This window comes from Falco biarmicus, unplaced genomic scaffold (genome assembly GCF_023638135.1).
Source record: "Falco biarmicus isolate bFalBia1 unplaced genomic scaffold, bFalBia1.pri scaffold_30, whole genome shotgun sequence".
NCBI lineage: Eukaryota > Metazoa > Chordata > Aves > Falconiformes > Falconidae > Falco > Falco biarmicus.
The window spans coordinates 1,210,115-1,234,893 of NW_026611861.1; the positions used below are offsets into that span (position 1 = coordinate 1,210,115).

A 24,779-nucleotide genomic window follows, 5' to 3' on the forward strand; every position below is an offset into this window, starting at 1 on the left:
CTCGGTTGTTTCTGGACATCATCTTAAGTATGTCTGTTTCACAGAAATATTTTTTATAAACCTATTCACTTGGTGATTTTTTTTCTTTCTTTCTGTGTAATGCAGTAAAATTGCCCTGAATGCCAAAGGTGCAAAGAAAAGTAAAAGACAGCCTTCAAAGCAGAAGGCTCATCAGCAGATGAGCTCTTCCAGTGGCAATCATGGTCAAGTACCGGATGAGAGCACTTCCAGTGAAACATCTGAGGATGAAGGAAGGTGTGCCTATAAGGAATGTTGAAAATAAAACTTACTTAATGATAAAAATTGGCCTGAGAGCTAGAGGCTAGTTTGGGTTTTTGTTGTGTGTTTAGGTTTTTTGTAAACCTGACGCCTATGAAGATTCTTGTTCTTTCATGTGACCACCTGATGTTCTTTCTTGTTCTTTCTTGTTCTTTCCTGTGACTACCTGATGCGCTTTGTGTTGACAAACACTTCACTTTTGTTTAGAGTGCTTTTGAACATGCTGGCCAAGTCAACAATGAGGTCACGTGCACAAATTCTGATTAATTACATGAGTGTGTGCACAGGCATAGAAGTATTTCATGTGTTTAAAAAGGGTGAGGTATCTCAGTTTTTTTCACTGCAGGTACCTCAGGATTTTTTGCCCTGCTCCCCGCTCCACCTTTTCTCTTGCAGCTGTTCCCTCCTGACTTCTTGCCCACCCTGAACTTACTTGTGTGGGTTGTGGCAAAGTGCGAAAGAGAAGTTGTTGACACTGTTCAGCCCTAGCTAAAAATCTGGTGTGTTAGCAACACTGTTTTGGTCAGAAATCTAACGCACAGCCCTGTGTGGGCTGCTGTGAAGAAAATAAACTGCATCCCAGCCAGACCCAGGACACCAGAGAATCCAAAATTACAGTTCTTTGACCTGTAGGAGAAGGATTCTCAGTACTGAAGGGAGCTGAACCCCTGGTATTAAACAGGGAATGCACGTAACCGTATAGCTCCATGTCTGTAGCTGTAAGATTTCTGTCACTTTGCGTGAAGTTTAGGGAACAGTTATTTCAACTGTTTGCTTAATATCTTGCGGAAAAATTAGCCTTCCAGTAGACATTAATAGCACACAATAACTGTTTCAGTCTTGAACTATATCTAGCAAAGTTACTATACCAGATTTTAGTTTAATTCAGTTCTGCAATTAAGTTTTCAAAGCTACGGTAGGTATTATTCATAATGCAAAGTAAGCATTTCAGTACTGAAATATATTTCTGTTTTCTAGACCTGCAGCAACAACCAGGAGTGAAAGGAACGAGGTACTGTAAAACTAGTTTCTTGGTAAACAGTCTCTATCAGCTTTTAATCACTTCGATGGGAGCAGTGTTTATGTAGTGATCAACCAGATGTACAAATTGCTGCTGGTACGCAGCTTTATTGTATTTGAGACAAATCTGTGGGCTGTGAAGGAGAGAATGAATCATTCCTGCATTTGTAATGGTCTGTAATACTAGACAGTGGAATTCCAGAAAGTACTGTATTTTTTGTAGGTCAGCATACCAATGGAAGTAACTGATGGCCCTGGTTTAACTCACTCATCTGACCCAACTTCAGAGGATGTCCGGTTAGAAGCTTCAGCCTACAAGGAGACTATGCTGCTGTTGGAAGAGCTTAGCGTGGTTCATACGGGTATGTTTTCAAGTCTCTGTCTTCAGCTGTTACAAGTTCCCCTTAAAACATGATTTCTTTGTAGGCACTCCTAAGTATTTTAATTTCATATTTTGATATAGTATCTCTTTGTGACTAGAGATCCCCCTCAAAAGCTGTGAAACTGTCACCTAACCTGAGATGTTGCCTGCATTACCAGCCGATGTGCCTTACGTTATCATTGGTTCTCTGTCTAGTCAGAGCTGGAGAAGCAGTTTCTTGCAAAGTACAGTTCAGCTCCTTCTAATGCGGTCATCAAAAGTCAGCAAGAGCTTTTTCTTCTTTATATCCCCTTGATGTGGTTTAAGCCCAGCCACACCTAAACACCTAAGCACCACACAGCCACTCACTTGTTCCACCCCAGTGGGGTGGGGGAGAGCATCGGAAAGGGAAAAGTGAGAAAACTCATGGGTCGGCACGAAAACAGTTTAATAGCAAAAGCCACGCACGCAAGCAAAGCAAAGCAAGGAATTCATCCAGCACGTCCCATGGGCAGGCGGGTGTTCAGCCATCTCCAGGACAGCAGGGCTCCGTCACGCATAACAAATACTTGGGAAGACAAAGTGCCATCACTCTGGATGTCCCTCCCTTCCTTCGTCCTCCCCCAGCTTTATATGCTGAGCATGATGCCGCGTGGCATGGCACATCCCTTGGGTCAGCTGGGGTCAGCTGTCCCAGCCGTGTCCCGGCCCGGCTCCTTGCGTACCCCCAGCCTGCTCGCTGGTGGGGTGGGGTGAGGAGCAGAAAAGGCCTTGGCTCTGTGTGGGCGCTGCTGGGCCATAAGGAACACATCCCCGTGCTACCAACCCTGTTTGCGGCACAACTGTAAAACATGGCCCCGTACCAGCGACTGCGAAGAAAATTAACACTATCCCAGCCACAACCAGCACACCCCTCAACAGCTAATGACAAAGAGTACAGCAAAATAATGGCTTTGCTTAAAAATAATAAGTACATATATATAACAAATTTCAACTGTCATACGATGCTTGCATATGTGCACAAGGCATTATATAAACATAAGCATCACTTACTAGGGCTCTTAAACTATGCTAAAATTTCATTAGGCAAGTGTTAACCTTGGCCGAAGGCCAAACTCCCCCCCCAGTGCTGCCACTGCCCCTCCTTGACAAAACGGGGCGAAAAAGCTGGTGGGTCAGTGTGAAGGCAGGGCTGTCACTTCCCAGTGACTGTCACTGGCAAAACAGACTCCACCGATTAAAATACATTTGGATAGTGAGAAACAAAGACCCCAAACCTGAGAAGGACACGTCGGCACCCCCCCTGCTCAAGCTCTGCTGCGCTCCTTCCCTGCCACCTCCCCAGGCAGCGCGGGGAGGCTGCGGTCGGCAGTCGGGACGTAGCAGTTTCTCTGCTGCTCCTTCCTCGTCCCTTTTCCCTGCTCCAGTGTGAGTCCTCCCCCAGGCTGCAGTCCTTTGGGGAAAATCTCCTCCAGCCTGGGCCCTCCATGGGTCGCAGGTCCTTCGGGAAGGATCCGCCTGCTCTGGCACGGGGTCCTCCGCAGCACTGCGCTGTGGGTATCTGCTCCAGCATGGTTCTCTCCGGGGCTGCAGGGGAATCTCTGCTCTGGCACCTGGAGCAGCACCTCTCCCTCCTCCTTCGCTGACCTGGGTGTTCGTTTGCGGGGCTGGTTTTCACATGCTTTTCCCCTTCTCTGCCCGTGTGGTGGTTTCGCCCTTTCCTACGTTTGTTTTTCCTGAGGAGCTGCCAGCACGGCTGAGAGGCTCAGCTGTGCCCTGCGGTGGGTCCATTGAAACCGTCCATGGCCAGCACGGGGCGACCCCTGGCTTCTTCTCACAGGGACCTTCCCACTAACCTGCCACCTGCACCTAATACAGCAAAGCACTGAACAGCTTATACATTGGGCAGTATTTGTGCAGCTTTGTGTCTTTTCTGTCTCAAAACAGGTTCTGCTACTTTGTTGAAAATGCAAAACATGCTTCTTGAATATGAACAGAGAATAGAACGTCAGAAAAATCGGAATAAAGCGCTCTCAAGAGAAGTGAGGAAATTGGAAGATGAAAGGGAGGAGTCACAGTTCAGAGCGGAGAAGACTCAAGATTTGAAATCCGTGTTGGCTCACCAAGAAGCGGAATGGAAAAGGGGTATCCAGAGCCTTAAGTATGTAAATTGTGGTCTGATAATGTATTATCTTGTCAGTGGTTTTGTTCCGAAAGACACTGATGGTGCAGGCAACAGGATGAGAAGTTTCCAGTCTTTTGGGTTTGGGTTTTTTGAATCCCGTGGGCCAGTTATGCTATGAAGTACATAATGTGAGAGGGGAAAAACGTCCGGATACCAGCTCCATGTACAGTCTTCTGGATGTTGTTCTAACTTTGTTTTCTAGCAAGAAAAGAGCAAGAGAGTGTGTACGGGGAAATCAGATTTATAAGAGAGATCTGAGAGATGGTTGGGTGTGGGTTTTTTTTTCGTTTTGTCCTCGCAGCTTCAGTTGGCCTATAATACTAGGATTTCTGGTAACTCCACCCAGTGCAAGTCAAACCAGAGCTTAGAGCATTTGTTTGCTTACCTGTTTGTTTGTTGGAAAGGTCAAGTTTGGGACTGCCCCTTTCCCCACACTCCTGAGCTAGACCCGGAGGTGTGAGGTTTCTCATCGCTGTTGACATCACGTCAGACAGGGGTGGCCAGCAGGCACCGTAGGCAGTTGAGCAAGGACAGCTGCAGAGCCCTGGCCTGGGAGGGGAGATCTCCTCGTGGTGATCCCCGGTGGGATGGCGTGGCTGGGGAGCTGGCCCAGCAGGGCCAGGCGGCCCAGGCAGAGAGCGAGCTCAGCAGGAGCCACCGTGAGCTGGCAGCTGGGGCGGCCCGCAGCGGCCTGGGCTGTCTGGAGGGCAGCAGTGCCAGGGCACTGGGGGCAGTGAGTGCCCACCCCTCCTCAGGGCTTGCTGAGCTGTGTCTCGAGCCCGGGGTCCGGTTTTTGGCCGCCCAGCCCAGGAGATCTTGCCCAGCCCGTGTGAGGTCGGCAGGGAGATGCCGGGCTGGCGCGGGGGCAGGAGCACCAGCCCTGTGAGGGGAGGCTGCGGGAGCTGGGCCTGGGGGAGTTGGGCCTCCCAGCGCGGGGGAGGGGAGTACGAGGAAGACGAGGCCGGTCCCAGCTTGGCCTGGGTTTGACTTCAGCAGGTGTTCAAAATCCTCAAGCATCTGTCAAGTATAAAGAAGTAGTATTTTCATTCTAAGTGAATTCTCCAAGCAGCGTTAAATTTATACTTTAAAAGTTACACTTTTTGCGAAATTACCCTAGAAATTACATGTAAAGCTTTTTCCTTGCAATATACGCCATTCAAATACAAATGTTTCTGTCAGTCTTTCAAGTAATTTTAGTGGTGGTTGATTCTTGTTTTGCAGAATTTCTAAAGCAGGCTTTCAATTGGCAGTTCTTCCCTTACGCTGACACTTGATTTTTTTTTTTTTTTTTCTTGTTGACTGTTGTGAGTATATGGGAAAAAATAGTCAAAATAATGATCAAACACAAAGCTGCTTGCTTGTTTGGGTACCGTGGGCACACCATGGACCGTTTTTTACCATGCCAGTGCTTATTGCTGATTGTTTCAGTTGGTAAAGAAGCTGACCTTCCATAAGGCTTTCCTTGTAAGTCAGCTTCAAAATGAAATTGCTGTAGTTTCTCCCAGAGGTAGATCCGACTGGGGTTTAAAACTGTTTTTAATCGTATTCAGCTTAAACCCCATGCATTTCTGAATCTGGTTTTGAACACTGACATCCTTCTGGAGTAAACAGAAGCTGCTTGTTCTGCCTGTGGTCAGCAGTTGTTTTAGACTTACAGAAGGCTTGCTGAAAAATTGTTGGGTCTGCCATAGGTAAGTGGCGTGCTGATTCACCAGTATTGCTTCTGGTCACTGAATCCGTAATGTGTAGGCAATGCTCAGTATACTAAGAAAATGTATACTAACCATAGTAAAAGTTTACGATGCTTTGATCTGATGAGACAACAAACTCCTTTTTCAGCAAAATGGCTGTAATATGAAGATGGATTTTTTAAATTTTATTATAGAAGTGTGCACACTGGTGTGTGTTTCCCTATACAAACTTACAAATAACTGATAAATCACTCAAAGTTTTTTTTCTGTATCTTGTACAACTGATACCATGCACAATGGCATGAAGTTAGAATTCTTTAAAAAGTTGAAAAGTACAGTAAAAATATGAACTCTGAAAACGTTTAACATTTTTTATGGTTTGAGTTGTCTCTGCAAGTTCATCATGTGGAATATCTACTTTTATATCAGTGCTTTTGTTTCTCAAATACTCCGTTAAATCCCAGATCTTCTTTGAAACAAGAAGAAGAAAAGAGGCTCAGAGTAGAAGTGCTGTGTGAGAAAAGGAGAGAAGACCTCCGAAGGAAAGAAGATCAATGTTGTAAAGAGATGGAGGAGAAACAGAAACTTGAGTTACAGTCTAGGAATTTAGAAATGGAGTTAAGAACACTGAGAAAGCTCTTGAAACAGGTCTATTAAATAATGAATTAAACTCTTTGTCTTATTTTCTGCTTCTTTTCAATTGTATTCCAGTATGCCTAGAGAAGGAGGCGCTTTGTTCACGGAAGAGGCGTTGGATAACAGTTGTCAAATTTTGAGGACAGTAGAGTACAGTTGGTTCACAATTGGGTGGTTGTTTTTTTTTTTTTGCTTTGCAGTTTATTATTCCCTTTTTCCTTTTTCAAAATTTAGGTTTCATTTGTATTTCAGGCAAAGCCTGACCTTTTTTTGAATTACTACAAAACATCCTGTATTTCGCCTTCTTAAATTTTCATAAGAAAATTTAAATTTATTTATTTATAGGTGGATTATCATAACGGTGGGGAATCAAAAATGTTTTCAAGTATGCAAGGGAGAATGGGAAGATGTATTGCTAGCTCTGTTTTTTCTTAAGATGCAAGCAGTTTTATTGTATTACTGCAGGTTGAAGAGGAACGTGATGAAACACAGAGACAGCGCTCTCAGGAAAAGAGGGCCAGAGCCCTTCAAGAAGGAATTTTGAACAACCACCTTGGGAGACAAAAGGAACTAGAAGAAGAGACAAGAAGATCTATCGGAAAAAAATCAGAGGTAAGCAGATTTTTTTTCTAATAAATTACATTTCACCATGTTTGTTTTAAAGTCATAATAAATCTTACATAACTTTTTCTGTTTCTTGATGTTTATTTACTGTTTACCAGTGTAACTTATCTGGGTAAATACCTTTCTTGTTTTCTCTTATGTCTAAAAGTTCTGGAAAGCAGCATCACTCCTGTATGTACCTGAATTACTTGTGCAAGTCGGAAGCTAATAGAAGACACTATTTACACCGTTTCTTAACCTATCTGTTATTTTCCATTTCATAGACATTTTGTCATCGCTTTTTAGGCTTTCTAGCAGTGAAACACCTAGCTACCTATGGCAAGGTTGACCAGGAAGAAAGTTGTTTGACAGTGTTTGTGTTTCCATTGCTTTTATTTTTTAATTAGTTATTCCCTTATTGAACTTACTTCAAGTATGCCTTTCTTTGCCACCTCCACATAACTAAAATTTTATGATCGACTCTCAGCAATGAATTCAACTCTCTGTAAGAGTTAGAGTAACTGGAGGAGAAAAAGCAATCATAAACACTGTATTAAAAAAGATCTTGAAAAGAGTTTACTGAATTTCCTAAAGAATGTGCAGTGCCTTGAAGCCTTTTTGTTCTTGGCTGTGCTGCCCAATAAATGTAGGGTGAATGTGTTTAAGTGGGAAAAAGTTATACATACAATAAAGAGGAAATATACAGGACTATTGCATTCCGGGGGTGATTGAGTCTTATAGCTAACGTTCAGTAATACAAAAGGATAAGTGTTCAGAAGACATTTGAGAAGGAAAATACCCTTTCTGGCCTTGTTTTTACCAGATCTGTAGCACAACTAATTCAACCTTAAAGGCAGTATTATAAAGGCATGCACATACAAGAAAGCGCTGTCATTTTAAAAGCTTTGGTTGCTGGTTTAAGGGGGGAAAAAACCGTAACTGTATATTTGGGATGTTCATTTAGGTTTTAAGGCTATGTTGCACTTCCGTTGGGTACGTACGTTGTACATGTGCATGGGTTCACAGAGTAGCTTATTGCCTGAAACTTCATCTTCGAAGTCATGCTTCGGTACTAGAAATGTTAAAATGCAGTTTATTGCTGCAGGTTTTTTGTAGATTCATTTCCCAATTGGCTCTTTATTCATTTTCCCTGTCATTCAGGAATCCAGCACTGATAGAGAACAGGATCTGTTGTACAAGAATCAGTTACTACAAGATGAGATTGCTATGCTAAGGCTAGAACTCACTCAAGTAAGACTTAGGCACCAGGAGGAACAAGGAAAATATTTAAAGGAAAATGAGACCTTGAAAGAAAAAAATGAAGCTCTCAAAAAGGAACTTAAACTGCACAAGGAAGCATTAAGACAAATGTTTTTTCAGTTCAACGCAGAGCTGGACTTAGTAAAGAGAGAATCTGCAGTGCTGACTTCCAAACTTGAGCAGACAAACAAAAGCAAAGACAGACTAGAGACAGAAATTGAATCATTGCGTTCCTCCCTGAACGCTGCAGTTCAAGAACTTGAACTTCATTTGTCATCAGAAAGCAATGCTGAACGAAGATTTCCCAGAGAACGTGATGAATGCCTTTGCTTGCAAGTCGAGCTCCATCGTGACCTCTCTGACGTGCAAGAAACCAACAAGAGCTTGTCTCTGCAGCTGTGTAAAGCTAAAAGCAAAGCTAATAGGCTAGAAAATGAGCTTCACCAGTTGAAGCAAATGCTCAGAGAAAAAGCTTTGCTTTTAGAAATGACAAAAAAGAATTAAGTCAAGGCCAGTGTCGGGCAAAGGAATGCGATCATGCTCGACAACTTGAGAAAGATCCAGTAAGCAAACTTGTAATAAAACAGGAGTCCCTGCAGGAGCGATTGGCCCAGCTCCAGAGTGAAAACCTTCTTACTCCATCAGCAATGGGAAGAGATGCAGAACAAGAGGATCATGAAAGAAAAAATAGCGGATTATGGGCAGGAGCGTTTTAATGACATTTTCAACAAACTTAGAGCTGATACAGAAAAGCAAGTTTATCTAATAGAAGAGCGAAACAAGGATTTAAATGCCAAGCGTACTGATTTAAGGGAACAAGTCTTTAAATACGAGACTGACGTAGTAGAAAGACAGGTAAAGTATATGCGTAGAAAGAACAATTTAAAGTTTGTCCGTTCTTGAAATTAGTTTGTTCCTCCAATGTATCCGGTGTAAGTTACATGCATGGGACCAAAGAATACTCATTTGTTCTGGTTTGTTATGTTTCCCTCGGAATTGCGGAAAGTTTTGGCAACGGGGATATTAGTCCTCAGATCTAAGCAGAGAACAGAAAAAAGGTATCCAAGTCTAAGCTTTGATCAAGAAAGGTGATTCTTCTCTAGAACTTTTTTCCATCTATTTTCCTTAGTCCATGTTATGCCCTATAGAATAGTCTAAAGTATTTGATGGTTTTGATGTAAGTATTGCACAGATGACATGAATGAGAGTGGTATAAAAGGAGGAACCATCCAATACACGAGGGCTGAGAAATGAAGATACAGAGAAGTGAAGTGGTTGGGGATAGATTTATATGAAGCTTCTATAGAGGGGAAAAAAGAGGTTCTCTGTAAGCTGCTATCAAGATTGAAGAGTATTAGTAATGTCCAGCTGTTGATTTCTGTATGTGTTTTGAGGGTTCTGAGGGGCCTGCCTGTTCCTCAAAGTTCATGTCAGACGGTGACCTTAAGCTTTCTCTTTTATGATGTGTAGCCACACTCCAGCAGTACTGTCAATCATTGTAAACTGTGACTTGCTTTGTATTCTTACTACCAAAATAATGGGTTCCTTTTGAAGATCATGTGAGAGAGTGTGTGTGTGTATATGTATATAGCTATATATATATATGAGCTATCCAGATTTTTGTAAACCTAATCTATCAGTATTTCTAAAACGAGCTGAGTAAGAAGACTACAAGAGGATGTGATTCAACATACCCTTAAAGTGTATCTCAAAGGAGCTTTCAGATATTTGTATTCATTTAATTGTATTTGTATAGTGAAGAAACAGAAGAAAGAACAATCTAACACAAAGTCCTGCCTTCAGTCACCGGAGTAATATTTGCAGTCAAACTGCAACTTAGATCACAACAGATTTCTTTGGGTTTTGTTAGGCAAAAAATACCCGATTGCAGTGTGTTCCTGTGTATTGTTCAAGGAAGAACAATACCTGAGCCTTTTTTATGTGTTAGGAAACAGGAATCCTCATGAACAGCTGCTGATAGTCAAAGGTGCTCAGCTGAGAAAGATGACGAGAGGTCATCATCTGTGCAGATGCCTGCTGGTGGCAGGCAAAATTTCATACTTTTGGGTTCAATCTAGACAGGTCTAACCGTATAACAAAATAAGTTAAAGGCGTATTTCATGTTCTTAGAACTTTCTTCATGCTAATTTAACTGTTTCGTTAGGGCATGTTTGGACAACTGCAGCAGGAGCTTGCTGCTGCACTTAAAAAGCAATCTATGCCAGAAGCTTCACTTGAAGTTACTATGCGCTACCACAGTGACCTGGAGAGAGACAAGCTGCGCTTGCAAAAGGAGTTGGAAAAAAAGGTGAAAACTAAGGTAGTTAATGTCTGTAACTATATGAATAAATCTGAGCGTAGCTGTTGAAAGCAGGAGCGAATGTTGTCCTTTTGCACCACCTTTTGCAGTGTTCTTACGAAAACTGAAGTATAGAGGGAACCAGAGGAGCTTTGCAGGAAAGCTGTAGGGTGATTCTGTGTGTGTGTGCATGTCATCTTATCCCCCAAAGTTGTAACCTCATCCTGTCGCTTCTAGAGTATTCCTTCTTCCCACCAGCTCCAGCTGCTGTTCTTGGTTATGGTTCCTAAGGTGTGTTTTACACTCCACGCCAACCTTGGCCATAGGTCTTGGATGGGTGGAGGAGAGCTTAGGCCTGTTTCTGTGTAAGTTACTGCATTCTCCTGCGCTCTTGTCTTTTCCGGCCACCTTACTTTTTCTTCTGCCACTGTTGCTTTCACAGACGCAGAAGCAGAACATGCTGGCTCTGACATCCAAGGACTTGCACAGCACGTGGGAGGAGCACTTGAAGTCAAGATCCCACCTTGAAGAGCGCGTTGCTCAGCTGGACGAGGAGAAGGCTGAACTGTTGCAACAGGTGAGCCCAGAAAATTCTCCAGGCACCGAGCCAATACCCAGGAGAACCACATGCACCTTCTGGTCAGGTTCTTACATATCATTGTTTTCTGTTATCCCTGCCATTCAGGCTGCGAGTACCTTATCGTTTGGGGGTCATGGAGGAAGCAAATAAAAGCTAGATGGGTATCCTTGTGTAAGTTCTGGAGTGGCTCTGTTGGGAAGAGTTCCCAGTGTGGTTTGCTATCAGTTGAGCACATCGAGCAAGGCCACAGTTCCCAGTTCTTCCTTGGATTTTGTGTGGTCATCTTCTGACCCCTTGGTTTCTGGGCAGGTTTAAAATGCTTGATGTTTCCAGTGCGTGTGTGGAGGAGCTGCTGTATGTTTTCAGCGTAGCGGGAGCTTAAAAGCCTTGCCGAAAAACATACTGAAGGAATGCTGGGTAAATGAACGAGTGCTTGGGAAACAAGCAGCGCCTGCCAGTTGCCAAGGGACAGCCTTCCCCTTTTCTCCTTTTCTGTAGAGGGAAAATGGAAGTACAAAGTCAAAACAGCTGCCAGCTCTCCTCTGGTGTGGCTGAGAAAACACCAAGAGGAGGAAAACCAGCATGTGGCTAAGTAAATGGCCACACAGAAGAGGTGGAGGTAATGGCCGAGGGGAATAAAATGTTGAAGAACTCCAAAAGATCAGATTCCTCCACAAGCCCCTGCCTGCTGGTTGCTGGAAGATCCCATGAAAGCTTTGGATGGATCCATGTTCTCCCATGAAGTGCATACCTACGTAATCCCTACTATGAGCAGAGGCACTGCCAAAAGTGTTCTCCAGCATCTTTTCCACCTGTTATGTCTAGAAGAGGATGGCCTTTGCTTCAGCGAGGGCATCTGTTTCTGTAGTTACGTATTAGTCTGTTTGATGTGAAACCTGAAGGGATGGAATATCCTCAGGAATTCCGTCCCATGGCATTCTGTGGAACGTGGCTAACGGATAGAGACGTCCGGCAGCTTCTCTGTGGAGAGCGCTAGATGCACAGACTGTACGTAGGTATTTTTCCTGTGCTCTGTGTGTGTGATAAATCTTTCTTTTCTCTTTTGAAAGTGCGAGAGTGAAAGAAAGGAAGTGAAGAAGCTGGTAGAGTTGAAACGCCCAGCTGAACTACGTCTGGCCCAAGAAATGAAAAGAAACCTCGATCTGCAGAAAGACTGTAAGAGGGACGGCTTTTTAGCGTGGTGAAGAGGTATCCCTGCGTAGAAGTCATGTTTTATTAAACTTTAGTGTAAAAATAGGTGTACCTAACTGTGAGCAGATGCCGGCCTCGTGTTAGTTCTTGCAAGGTACTTCTGTACACCAGCCCCTAGTTTTCACTAGCTGCCAAAACAACTGCAGGTGCAGGTTGCCCTGCAGTTCTCCTGGGAAAAAGGGAGTCTTTCATTCCTCTTTTCAGGTGAAATCTGGACTCTCCAAGTGTATGTGGCACAGGAATACTGGTTTTTCCTGGTAATTCCTAGTGTGTCAAGCACGTTAAAGATGAAGCAAGCTGTGTCTGTGCTGTTTACATGAGAGTATGTGAAAAAGTCCAGTTTTGTTCCTTTGCTTCATTGTTTTCATGACTAGTTTGCTGTGCAGGTTGAAGAGGCTGCTGAGCAGAGCTACGAAGGAACTAAGGGTGTATGAGGAGAGAGGGGGACTGTCCCAGCTTAATTTGCAGGGAGAAGTGAAGAACAGGTATTCTGAAGTGGTCAATGAAATTGGCAGATTAAGAACAAAGGTGAGCTTTGCTTTGTTTGGGTTATTGTGGTGTTTTTTCTTGTGAAACCTTTGTTCTTTCTTTATACTTCTTTTCATATTGTTGACTTTTTTTCTTGGCTGTATTTCTGAAATTATTTGGCTGTTTTTTGATGTTCCTTCTATGGTCACAGTAGTAGGCGACTGTAATACTGATGTAGCTCTTAGGGGTAAAGACGGAAGTGTTACGTACACAGCAGTATCTGCGAGGGCACATCAGGGGTAGGCTGTCCTGCAGAGGAAGGGCAAAGCAAGAGCCACAGCAAGGCTGGCAGGGTCTGTGACCACACAGGCCAGGGATCAGCCCCACAGGCCCTCACCAAGAAGAGCAGAAGAGTTCTGGGGACAGTAAGCAGAGTGCGCCAAGAGTGCAGATCACCAGGCCGGTCCATAGGGATGGGCAGGTCTGCAGTCCTACTGGGCCGTCACGTCCATGGGTGAGGGTCAGGGCTGAGAGCAGTGAAGGCCCAGCACAGGCCTGGCTGCAGCTTGAGGCCGTGGCAGCATCGTCGGGCTCCGACGGATGCATTCCCTCTCGGAAGAGAGGGGAGTAACGCCACCATCACTCGGAACAGCTCTGTGCAGTTGGCCTTGCCCAAGGTCACCCCCTGAAGCCTGTCTCGGGCACGAGTTGAGCAGGAGGCAGGTGGGGGTTTGCTTTTCGGAATGGTGTCTTTGCTTCCCAGGGCACAATGCAGTGTGAGGTGGTGCGGAAGAAACCCTGTAACTTGTTGCTTACTAGTAGCTGACTCAGTCCGTCTTTCCTGGTCTTAGAGACCCACAAATGGTTTTGAGGTTGCTCTGCGGCGAATGAAGAGACGGGACGCAGCTTGATGCAAGCAAATGTCAATTTATTGTACAGAAGCACGAGTTTTTATACACTTTCAGAAGCTGCACGTTTGAAACAGATTGGTTCTTGAAGCTAAGCCTTGCATACTAGGCAATCCCTGATTGGTGGTTAACTACCAGCAATTAACAGCAAGGTGTTACCTTTCCTTGGCGCCATCCGTCTCCCACTCCCCTGTGCTCTGCAAACATGCCTCATCATGTTAATTGTTGTCTAGACAAGCTCGAGCACATTCCCCTCAGCTAACCGATTGCCGCGCATGGTCCTAGTTTCCAGCCCGCTCCTGCATTGCTCTGGCCGTTCGGTAGCATGTGACCTTTTAGCTGCTTCTCCGCTCATTACTGAGATAGCTGTGTTTCAAAGTTATGCTCCTTTTTAGAAGATATTATTGTAGAACGAGTCAACTGCCTTGACAGTGGCTCATTTTTAGTTCACAGGTTAGCAGCATATTTGTGTTCCTGTTGGAAGAGTTATTTTGAATGACAGGGAATGGAATTACGTTTGGGCAATTTTAAATAAGTGTAAAGTTTCTACGTATTTTAGAGACTTTCAAGTGTTGACTCTGCTGGTTTCCCCCACTTTTTTAAAAATAAAAGATGATGGGATATCATGTTTTATGGTTAATAGGTATAGACGATGGATGCTTCTGGAGGGGGAAAGAAGGGGATAGAGCTGTAGTTGACCATTGGGACCTATGGGAAGTCTGATATTTCCTGGAAATCTTTTGAAAACAAACTGCAGCTTTGACCTAAAGAGACTGTCTTCTGCCACCACTGCTGCAAAAGCGGTGTTCTGAACTGCTACTTCCAGATCTTTTAGCGTAATGGAAGAGAAGGGTACCCGTTTCTTGCCTTGTCAGTTCTGTGACAAAGCTTTGACCGTGTGACAGCATGTGACAGTTCCTCTGAAGCGTGACACATGGTTCTTTTTCTGATGAAACCAGAATGTGGCTGTGATGTAACTGGGTATGGGTGTGTTTGATTTCCTATGATCGTATGAACATCTCGCAGAAGAATAGCCCTAGTGCTTTTCAGCCTAGCCCTGCGGGTGTCATGCCGCTGGTTTGGTACCTCTCGGTCCGTGACCCACTGCAGAACTGAGGAAGGATGGGAACCTGAGGAATGCTGTCAGAAATTATGTGAAAGCTGTTCTTGTTTTAAAAGAAGAGCCTGGTTTCACTTTTGTGATAAATAGTCTTGATGGCCAACTCCTTTACCAATTTTCACAGATTTGACTAATTTTAGATCCCTCTGAGTTCCCTGTTTTTTTCCCCTTTCCTGTCTACAGGTTGATGAACTTTCCCAGCAGCTGGAGATAGAGCCTAAAAAAGGCATGCAGCTAGAAGCACAAAATCATGATTTGCGAGAGGAGTTGTCCACCATGCGTGGGAACCATGAAAAACTGGAGAAGAGCAAAAGCCAGCTGAAAGAAGAGGTGGCTAATCTCAAACACCATATGGAGACTAACATGGTGGATCGCAGCCAAATAGAACAATCCAAAAGAGAGGTGGAAGAGTGAGCTGAACAAGAAATAAGACAAAAACGGCAAGAAGTCAATCTGATTTTGCAGGTAAGTTCATTTCTTATGTGTGTCTGTTATAGACTTCTGTTTTGGTTGTCATTTATAGGGGCGGGGGGTGGTGCCTGATTCCATGTGTTACGCTGTACTTCTGTTTTTCCTGAAGGGCAGTGGGAGAAGGGAATATGGTTGGGCAAGACGCTTTCATGTGCGTGCAGTGTGCCTGCAGGCCCTGAATCAAAAACTTGCCAAGGTAGAATTTCATTTTGCAGTTCTTGGAGGGGTGTCACTGTCCACTGGTCTTGTTCTCATTGTTTATCCTTGAATGGGTATTGCAACTTAGAGTTGTCACAGCCAGGCATACACATCTTCCTTAGTCATTGCACAAGGGGCAACGCTCAGAAAAGAAGTCACCAAAGCTGCAGGGTGGGGGCTGGGGGTGCGGCATCTCCATAATTTCTTTGAGGAATGCTATGCCCTGTCCTACAGAGGTTGTGTTCTTCCATCAGTAGCTTTGATGAAGAATAGTGCTAAGATGGGGGTTCTTTCTGAATGAAAAGAATCATTTAGTGTGGTAGTTCCAGGGTTCTGCCCTGGTCGCTGATGGCAGTGAGGAGGCACAGTTGCCTCGCTGAATAGAGCTGGGCCCTTGAAATTGGGTACGTGCAATTGACTGGCGAGGGGAGTTCTCTTTTTCTTTGCGGTGGTTGAAAGTGTGTATCTACTTCAGATGCAGGCAGCCTCCCAGGACAGATTAGAACAAATCAGGGCCAGTCGTCATGCTTTGCTGACAAGCCAGCTAGAACACAGAATTGGAGACCTCGAACGTGAATTGGACAGGATAAAAAATACCCAACGAGACAGTATTTTTCAAAAAGAATCTGTACAGGCAGAAGCGGAAAAGTACAAAGACCTGTATCTGGAGGAAGTTAAAAATGGAAGGTGCCTAGGAAATAAACTGGAAGGGTAAGTCCATGCATTTTTGGCGTGATAATAAGATACTACTTTTTCCTCAAGCAGTTTTCTTCGTTAAATACCTTTTCTACATCTGGTCAGCATTATGCATAAGAGAGCATATTTGTGATGAAAGTACCTTAAGGCTCCCCCCTGTTCATTGGCACTATCTTCGTTTCTCTTCAGTGTTCCAGCAGTAACACCACCGATCATGGGCATTAATAGGATATTTTTGAAGTTGAGTTTGTTTTAACAGGCAGCCTTTTTGCCAGTCTCTAATCTCCTCTTCTTATTCTAAGTACGGCAGAAAAGAGAATGTCATGTCCTTTACTGCTTGAATAAGGATAGGCCCTTCAGAGAACGGCATTTGGTGCTATGAAGAAGAACAACAAAAATCTTTTGGCTTCCATTTTAGCCGCATGTCATAGGTTTCAGCTTGCTTTGGGAAAGGAAGGGAAGCCCAGAGTTCTTACGCCGGTGATGTACCTTTCAGGAAGAGCTATGTAAACACACGGTGTGCACAGACTGCTTTGAGGCCTTAATGCTGAGAAGTCCAAAGAATTGGTTAACTCTTGCTGCTTCCTGCAGGTAGTGTGGCTACCTAGAAATAGGCTCTTCAAAAAACCTCAGATCAAATTATGGACATTTTTTTTGAACTCTCTTAATCCCTTCCACTTTCAGAAGTCAGATAATAGTCAAAGACCTGGAGGGTAACTTTGCGGAAGTGTTATTACCAAAGATAATTCTTTGTATGCTTCTGAATGTTTCAGAGCTAATGAGAGATGAGCAGAAGCCAACGCTAAGCTCCTTCAGGAGTGCCATGGAAGCAAACCTTTAATTGCAAGCAGCGCTGTCAGTGGTCCAGTTCTGTATTCAACTGAACTGGGACATATTAGCAACAATCCGGCACTGAATAGAAGTCTAAATCTAGGAGGAAGCTTCCTAACCCCGACCGTGAATACGTTACCATCAAGAAACAGAGTTGAAGCCTATGTGGCTAAGGTAAGCGTTTTTAAATACTGTTCTCAACTAGTGTTGAAGAGTATCTGTAAGCAAGGTTGTGCTTTTCAGTCTAAAGTTAGAATCCATTTCTAGTTCCAAACCATATGCTCTAATATGCTAAACCAAATTGCTCATCAAACCAGTATACAACTAGGTGGTAGAAATGAAGACTTCTGGTCATTAGGGTTATAAAATTTCCAGAAGCGCTCAAAGACCAAAAAATACTGAGTTCTAAATGATGAACTGCGTAACAGGTTTTGTTTGCAAGTTCTCTTTTGCAAGAGAAACTGTGATGAAGAATACTGTGGCATAGGAAGCTCCCAAATAAGCTCTTCAGTAAAATTTAATGCGGATGCCCCATCCCTGGCAGTGCTCAAGGCCAGGCTGGGTGGGGCTTGGAGCAACCCGGTCTAGTGGAAGGTGTCCCTGCCCATGGCAGGGGGGCTGGAACTGGATGATCTTTAAGGTCCCTTCCAACCCAAGCCATTCTGTGGATGACCTTTTTTAAAACAGCTATCTTTATGATGAGTGCAAAATCCCATCAGACTTCTTTGTTTGAGACACCTTTTCCTCCTTCACTGATGTTCATGCTAGCAGTTTCTTCACCGGAACTGGTTTTAGTACAATACCAACAAAGGGATGCTTCAAAACTAGGATGGTATGAACAGGGCACGTTACTTCTCACTTGAGTGCGGGACGAATGCTGTGCCTCGGAGGCATTTGATTTTGTGGGTCCTGCTATGTGGTGTTATATGTAACTGCTCCTCAGGAAGTCTACAGAGCTTTCTAATTTGGTAAAAAGCTGCAACCTCTGCAATACCTCTGGTCAAAATATGCCCTGTAATTAGCAGTCAGCATGATAGCACATCCCTCACAGAATGGTAAACGTGATATCATGAGACTTGGAAACAGATGTCAGTAGTTGTAATCGGTTTCCCACCTAGCATAGGACTGAGGCATGGGCAAGCTTGCCTGTTCAGTCAGTGTCTGTCCCTCGCACATTCTGTTGTTGAATGGATGTGAGAAGCATTTGGTCACCTTTAAGCCTTACCCTGGTTCAGTGGTCCCACCTACATTGGAAAGAATCCATTTAAAATAACGTGTCTACATACTGCACCTGGTTTAAGAAAAAGAAAAAACCAAACCAAACAACAAAACAAAAATAGACAAAGCAGTGTGTAGGTAGTGCGTAGCAGCGGCAGTTAAGAGATGAACTTTTCTGTATCGTTGTGAATGTGGTTTTTGTGTCAGAGGGGTGGACATAACACTACCTAAAGAACGTGGGAGGCAATTAGTACTGTACCACCTGCAGGGATTATTCTGCACGCAAGCAGCAGAAAGGAGGCGAAATTCAGGGATCCACTGCAAAACTGAAGTAAGAAGAAAGCCAGGACAAGGGAACAAGAGGGACAGGGAGCAAGTGAGGGCAGGGAAAAAAGAGAGAGAGATGGGAGCGAGATGTTACAAGAAGAAAAAGGCAAAGGAGGAAACCATCCCACTTCTAGGAAAAAAGCTGTCCTAGTTTAAAAGAAAAGGGTTTAACAGTTGTGGATTCTTTTTTTGAAGAAGAAACAGGAAAAAAAAAATAACCTCCCTGTTACTAAATCCAGCTGCACATCTTTTTATGGTATTTCTTCCTGTAATCACCAGTTAGGGAACGACTGAGACTAATTGTAGTGTCACTGCTTGTAGCCTCGAGTCACCTGACGTTCAGTGTATTCAGGGAAGTCTTAAAACCTGATCTTCTCTGGAGTCCTTCAGAAGAAAGGAACTGAGTTCTCAGAGGTGCAGTAGTTGCTAGAGGACTAGGCGAGTATTTCGCTTAGAACTGCGGGCTTAATTGTTCTCAGTCGGGTGCAGTATGTCATGTGCATAACATGCATCTGAGAAAAGAGGATTGAATTGCAACATAAGACTTTGAAGTCAGGAAGTAACAAAAGGGAAAAACTGCATGTATTCCTCTGCATACAATAATGGGTGGCAAATCTCAATCAGTTTCCAAATGCAAAATCACCAGATGCACAGTCTGTGCTGTCATTTCCGCAGGAGTCCCGTGCCATTCAGGAGGCAAGTTGGAGCATGAGGGAAGAAATCAGAGATTATAGTGTTAGTCTACTTTGAAATGCTTTGCTGGTTGTGCTGCCTGGTATTCTGTCTGTTCACCAGACTGTTTCAAAGCAGAAGAATTTCTCTGACTCTAAGCCTTTTCTTCACTTCACTGTTTACTTCAGTTATGCCTCAGCTTTGTTTTCCCACTAACCTGGTTCCCTTCTACAGAATTTGCCTTGCCTTTAAATTCAGGATGCGCAGTGCTGCCTTGGCTGGAGATGACAAATGTTTCTGCCACTGAAGCTCTAAATGACAGGGAGTTAAGAAGCTGAAATTGCAGTGTGCCTCAGGCAGTCCTTTTGCACTACTTTTTTTAGTCAAAGCTCTCTGCAGATTTGGTGTTCCTTGTAGTAGCTTCCTCAAGGTGAGAAAGGCTATTGGAAGTAGGGAACATGCCAGCCATTCTGAAGAGGAAGATGTTTGTGTAAATTTCGTTTGTGCACAAGCTTTGAAATAGCTTCAGGGGCAAAGAGGTGAAAATAGTTCACACTGCTCTTATTCAAAATGATGGTGATCATTGGTCCTGCAGCTGTTGGAAAAAACACTGGTAAATGATGCTGACAAGAGGAAGGAGTGCTCCACTAGCAAGTGGACACAGTTTCTTCTTTAGACTTAACTAAGGAATTTGGTGTTTAAAGGCTTGAAAGATTGCACCGTTTTCCTAAACATGAGGCATGACTATCAGTGATTACACATAGAGCCGTACATGTTGAAGATGGTAATATCACAAGTTCAGCAAAAAATGAGCGTGTTATTCTTAAAAGAGCATAAAGAAATGTGTTCCATTCCAGTATAGCCCCTTCCCCTTTATCAAATATATACGCTACAGAAATGAATAACCTTGAAGTGCAAAAGGATCTTTAAAAATAGAAAAAAGTTCATATTGGCACAAGCTTATTAACCAGTAGAATCCCAATCCCATGCAAATGTCTTCGGGTTTTTTTGGTGTTTTTTATTTGTATTAGAGCTTCAGTAATGTGGAATAAATTACAAGTACTTGACAAATTCTGTGCATGTCATTAGACAGTGACTGTAGCAACTAGCAATTCAGCATTTCAGACCTGCTCCCTTAGTCCATAGCCTAAGGCAAGGAATGTCTCCTGCAAGTGCTGCAAGGAGGTTTTGGGACTGGAGTCCTGCTGTTAGGTTTAACAAATGTCAAGCTTAAATCCTAACAGCTGTGCCAAAGGCTGGTGAAAATGAACGTGCGTGTCTTGACAGACAAGAACAGTGAACTCTGCAACCAGGGTGAATCAGTGGATAAATGAAACCAGTTTAATGTGGGAAGGGAAATGTCTGCTTCCTCTTCATCTTTCAATTTCTGTTCCATTTCTGATTTGGCTTTCTGCACTCTTGTAGCAGTCTTTGTTGTTAGCTTTTTTACTTGCTTCATTTACATGTAGGCCACGTTCTTGTTTCTCACTGAAGACCTGTGAACATAAGGCCATTTTTCTTTCTTCTTCAGCTCCTTCATCAAAAATCTGTCCCTCTCTCTTCTCTGCAGCCAGATACATGGCAAGGTTTGCAGCCAGCATTGTTTAATGTTGGGATGGTATTTTATACTGGAAATGTTGTCTGTTTACGCTGTTAGGTTTTGATTAAAACTTACTGATGTATTCACATTTTCCTAACACTGCGCATATTTTGAACTTTAGTTTGTCCAAGTGAAAGAATGACTGCTGCAGGGGACTTCTCTGCTTTATGTATTTGTAGTGCAAGGGCTTCGGTGGTAGTTAACCGTCTGTGAGATGATAGTCTATGGATTTAATCTGTTATAATGGAACTTTGAGCTCTAGGAGTAGGCTGGTTTACCGTCCTTGCCACTTCTGATATACAAAAAGTTCTTGGTGGTCGCAGCAGTTGTGTCTAGGAACTCAACTTCAGAACAGTACTGGTACTCCAGACTCGGAGCATCATTTCACGGAGTCTTACAGGATCCAGCTTACTCTGTGCTAAAGCAGCCTGTGTGGATAAGTAGTAAGTCAACACCACTTTCTGAAAAAGAACTGTTGAGAAGGTGCCTGCTGCAAATGAACACCTGGTGTGTTACCGCCTGAAGAGATGTGCAGTGAGGTGAGAAGTACCTGCTCAGGAGGTTTGGGACACTCAGCTGTGATGCCTTTCCCAGGGGTTTGGGGGGAAGGAGAAAAGTGGAGGCAAGTTAAGGTCCTCGGAGGTGTATTTTGCCTGGCTCTTCATTCATCCCCTTTTCAGAAATCAGTGTGTTGGCTTTATTTCCACCTATTTCTCTTCCCTCAGACATGGATGAGAATCACAAAGACGTTGATGGAATGAATAAGAGGAAAACAAGACCTTTTTCTTCTCTTGATTGATTTGTACATGTTGCGGAGGGTCCTGTGGACCTTCTAGTCATTGTGAAGACTCAGGAAACCAGGGAAAGTGGTTTCTTCTAACACCACTAAGTACTACGACTTTGCTTGGGCTTGGTCCTGGGTTTGGGCCGTATTTTGGTCTAGGCATTAGTTTTCCTGCTTTTCTCTGTTACCTGTGTCTCGTCTCAGGAGTTAGGGGGTCCTTTCTCCCCGGAATTTTGCTTCTGCTCGTACCTGCTTGAAAACAATTAGAGATTTGGGGGGTCCTTTTCCATTGTTCATGCAGCTCTGTTGGCACAGAGTATTTCAATGAAGTATCACAGAGTGGTGCTTCTCCTGCAGGATCCGGTGAATTTGGTCCCAGCTTTCCCTGTGTTCCTGGAGAGAGAGCCCTTCCCTCCGCTTCGCTGGTTTACAGCCCCGCTCCTCTGACCCTTGCAGTTACTGCCTGTTACTGCTGCTCTTGTGAGGGTAAGCAGAGTGGTTTCCTTCCTGAGGCTCTTGCTCTCTCTGTCCTGTTGAGTACCCTGTGCAGTGTTTCCGTTCTTGTTGTTGTTGTTATGCTGCTAGGTGGGTCTGCTCATTTCATAAAATAAATGCTCCTTCCCCCAGGAATTCAGTACTAAAATCAAGAGAGTCACAGAAGGAGTGAGGGTGGAAAGGGGCCTCTAGAGATGATCTAGTCCGACCTCACCCCTGCTCAAAGCAGGGTCAGCCGTAGCAGGTTTCTCACTGTTCTGTCCAGCCAGGTGGTGTACATCTCCAAGGATGGACCCTCCACAACCTTTTCTGAGCAACTTGTTCCAGTGGCTGTCCATGCTTACAATTTTTTAAAAAATAATAATTATAAAAATCCTTGTGTTAAAATTTCCTCTATCTGGATTTGTGCCTATTCCTCTTGTTCTTTTGCTTGGCACCGCTGAGAAGAGTCTGGCTCCATCTTCTGTACTCCCCCCACCAGGTACTTATACACATAGATAAGGTCCCCCTGAGCTTTCCTGTTCTCCAGCAAAGAAACAGTTGCAGCTCTCAGCCTCTGCATATAGCTCACAAGGTCCAAGCCCTGCAGCATCTTCATGGCCGTCGTAGCCCTGGAAGCTGTATGATACGTGTTTGGAAATTCACTTCTGTGTGTCACAAATTTGATGGAAAAAATGTAGGAGTAGCAAGTACCATCAAACGTAAACAACAGCGTATAGCGCTTGGACTGTGACTCTTAAATTAGGAGATGTGATTCCTTCTTGTGAAGGCTTCTGAAGGCAGAATCATAAGTGAGAATAACTTAATTGGTAACAATACCCACTTTCTAGGGGAGAAGAGGCGTAAGTGCTCCTTTGCAGTGATCCAGGCTGATTCCAGCTACATAATAAACCCCACAGCACTCGCTGCGTAGAAGCTGTAGCTGCGGTTGTTTTTCTTAGTACACAGTTTGCAAGAAAAAATTGTGTGTGCTTTTATATTTTTATAAATGTGTGTCGTGGTATTTGCAATAACAATAAAGAAGTTTTGGCGTCATCTGTAGGAGCTCTTTCAATTTCCCATCTTAAGGTGGAGAAAAGAAGAATATTGGCACACGCTTTTTTCTGTACAAATGGTGTATGTCAATCCTGCAGCAGCTGCTGGTGCAGCTCTTCTCTCTGTGAAGTTGCAGAAGCCAGCCTCAACTGGCTGATTTGTCCCTGTGGGTGGCATTTGTACATATCTCGGCATGTAGCTGACATCCTGTTTGTGTGTTTGATGATAAACTTCAGCCGTACCTTCACTGCTATAACTGCGCTAGGCTTTCTTGCTTTCTTCCTGTGTATTTTGTTAAATGCCCAGTAATAATCCAGCTGGCGAGTTACAAATTGTTTTGTTAACGTTGCTGAGCAATGAGGCAGCTGCAGCCCGACTGACCAAAAGTTTCTCTTCGAGAAAAATCAAACCCCAAACCAAGGTGTGTCTACTTGGAATTATATTTTTAGGTTTTCTCTCATTATGTGTGGATTTTAAGAATGTTTTAGAAGTTTAATATTAGAAAAATGTGACTGTTAAAATATTAACTATATTTTCTGTATAATTCTAGGTACGGCAGGAACTAGATGAAAGAATCGCTAAAGAACTTAAACAAGGTAATGTGTCACTGTTAGGGGCATTTTTAAGGAAAAAGAGGAGTGTTCCTAACTCCTGAATGTAATGGCTTGAAAGCTGTCAAGTTCCTGTGCTAAGCACAGGGAGGTTTTTCTGCTAGCTTTCCAGTTTAGACTTGAATGTGAAAATTTCCTGCTTACCAAAAGATTGTGTAGAATGTTATGCAGTTGCCTGAAAAAGACAAGTGCAGAGAAAACTAACCCACTTCCTCTACACGGGTGCACTTGGCTTAAGCTGAAGTCACGTTTTTCTAGAGTGAATCCTTGAGCACAAACATCAAACGTAAAAGAAGCCCTGAGAGAAGACGTTTATAGACTTCAGCCATCACTGCTTCTTCCATGTGCGTCGGTTGCATTCCGCACTACATCATACCGCGCCCATTCTCTGCTGTTGGGTCTGGATTTTTGCTGTTTCTTGTCCGTTGCTTGTATTTGTAGCTTATATGTTGCAGTCTTTTTTGAATAAGCAAGAAAAATATAATCAGTGATGAAAGATACCCTTTCTTTGGGAAAAGATCATTTAGTAGCACTTAGGCAAACATCAGATGAGTTGAATGCTTTTAACACATAGCATGAAACATGCTCTATAATATGAGGCCAGGTGTCGAAAGAGGAATTCCACCTGTTTCAGGGTAGTCGTTCCTCCAGAGTCACTGCTTTGCTTTGCAGTGACTGGTGCTATTTCAAAGCAGGTAGCCCCTGCGAGAATTTCCTTCTGTTCCTGCATGCTTTTGGTAATACAGAGAGTGTTCAGCTGTAGCTTCACAGCTCGTTCCGTGTGTCCGAATGGACACAAAGCCGTTGCATTTCATCCGTGTGCATTTTGAACCTGACTGTGCATCTGCTAGGTGTCATAGAGTGCGTTTGGTTTCAGGACCTTGTCGGAAAAATGTGGCTGGAGAAGAACAGGAAAGGTGGGCTTGCTTTCGTTGAGTATGTGTTTTTGTGGAGGAAAGAGGGTTTTGCCAGGGTGAGTTACAAAGACGCCCCTCAAAGAAAGTGCCAGGCTAGGAGACTTGTCCTGGCCTGACTGCATTGCAAAGGTGTTTGCGTTTTCACCGGCGGATTCTTTTTAAGTTTGTCACAGAGAAGGCAGAAGCTGGTTTTTAGGAGCAGAGTTCCAATAAATCACTGCTTTGAACATTCAAGGAAAACAGATACTGGAGGTTCGTGAGGTCTGCAGGGGGGCTCAGTTTAGCACTGGTGCAAGCAGGAG

At 43.8% G+C, this 24,779-nt stretch overlaps 1 pseudogene; it reads left to right on the plus strand.

Moving 5' to 3' along the window:
• Positions 1 to 24,779, plus strand: part of LOC130143465 (ankyrin repeat domain-containing protein 26-like) — a 70,238-nt pseudogene that overhangs the window by 43,592 nt on the left and 1,867 nt on the right.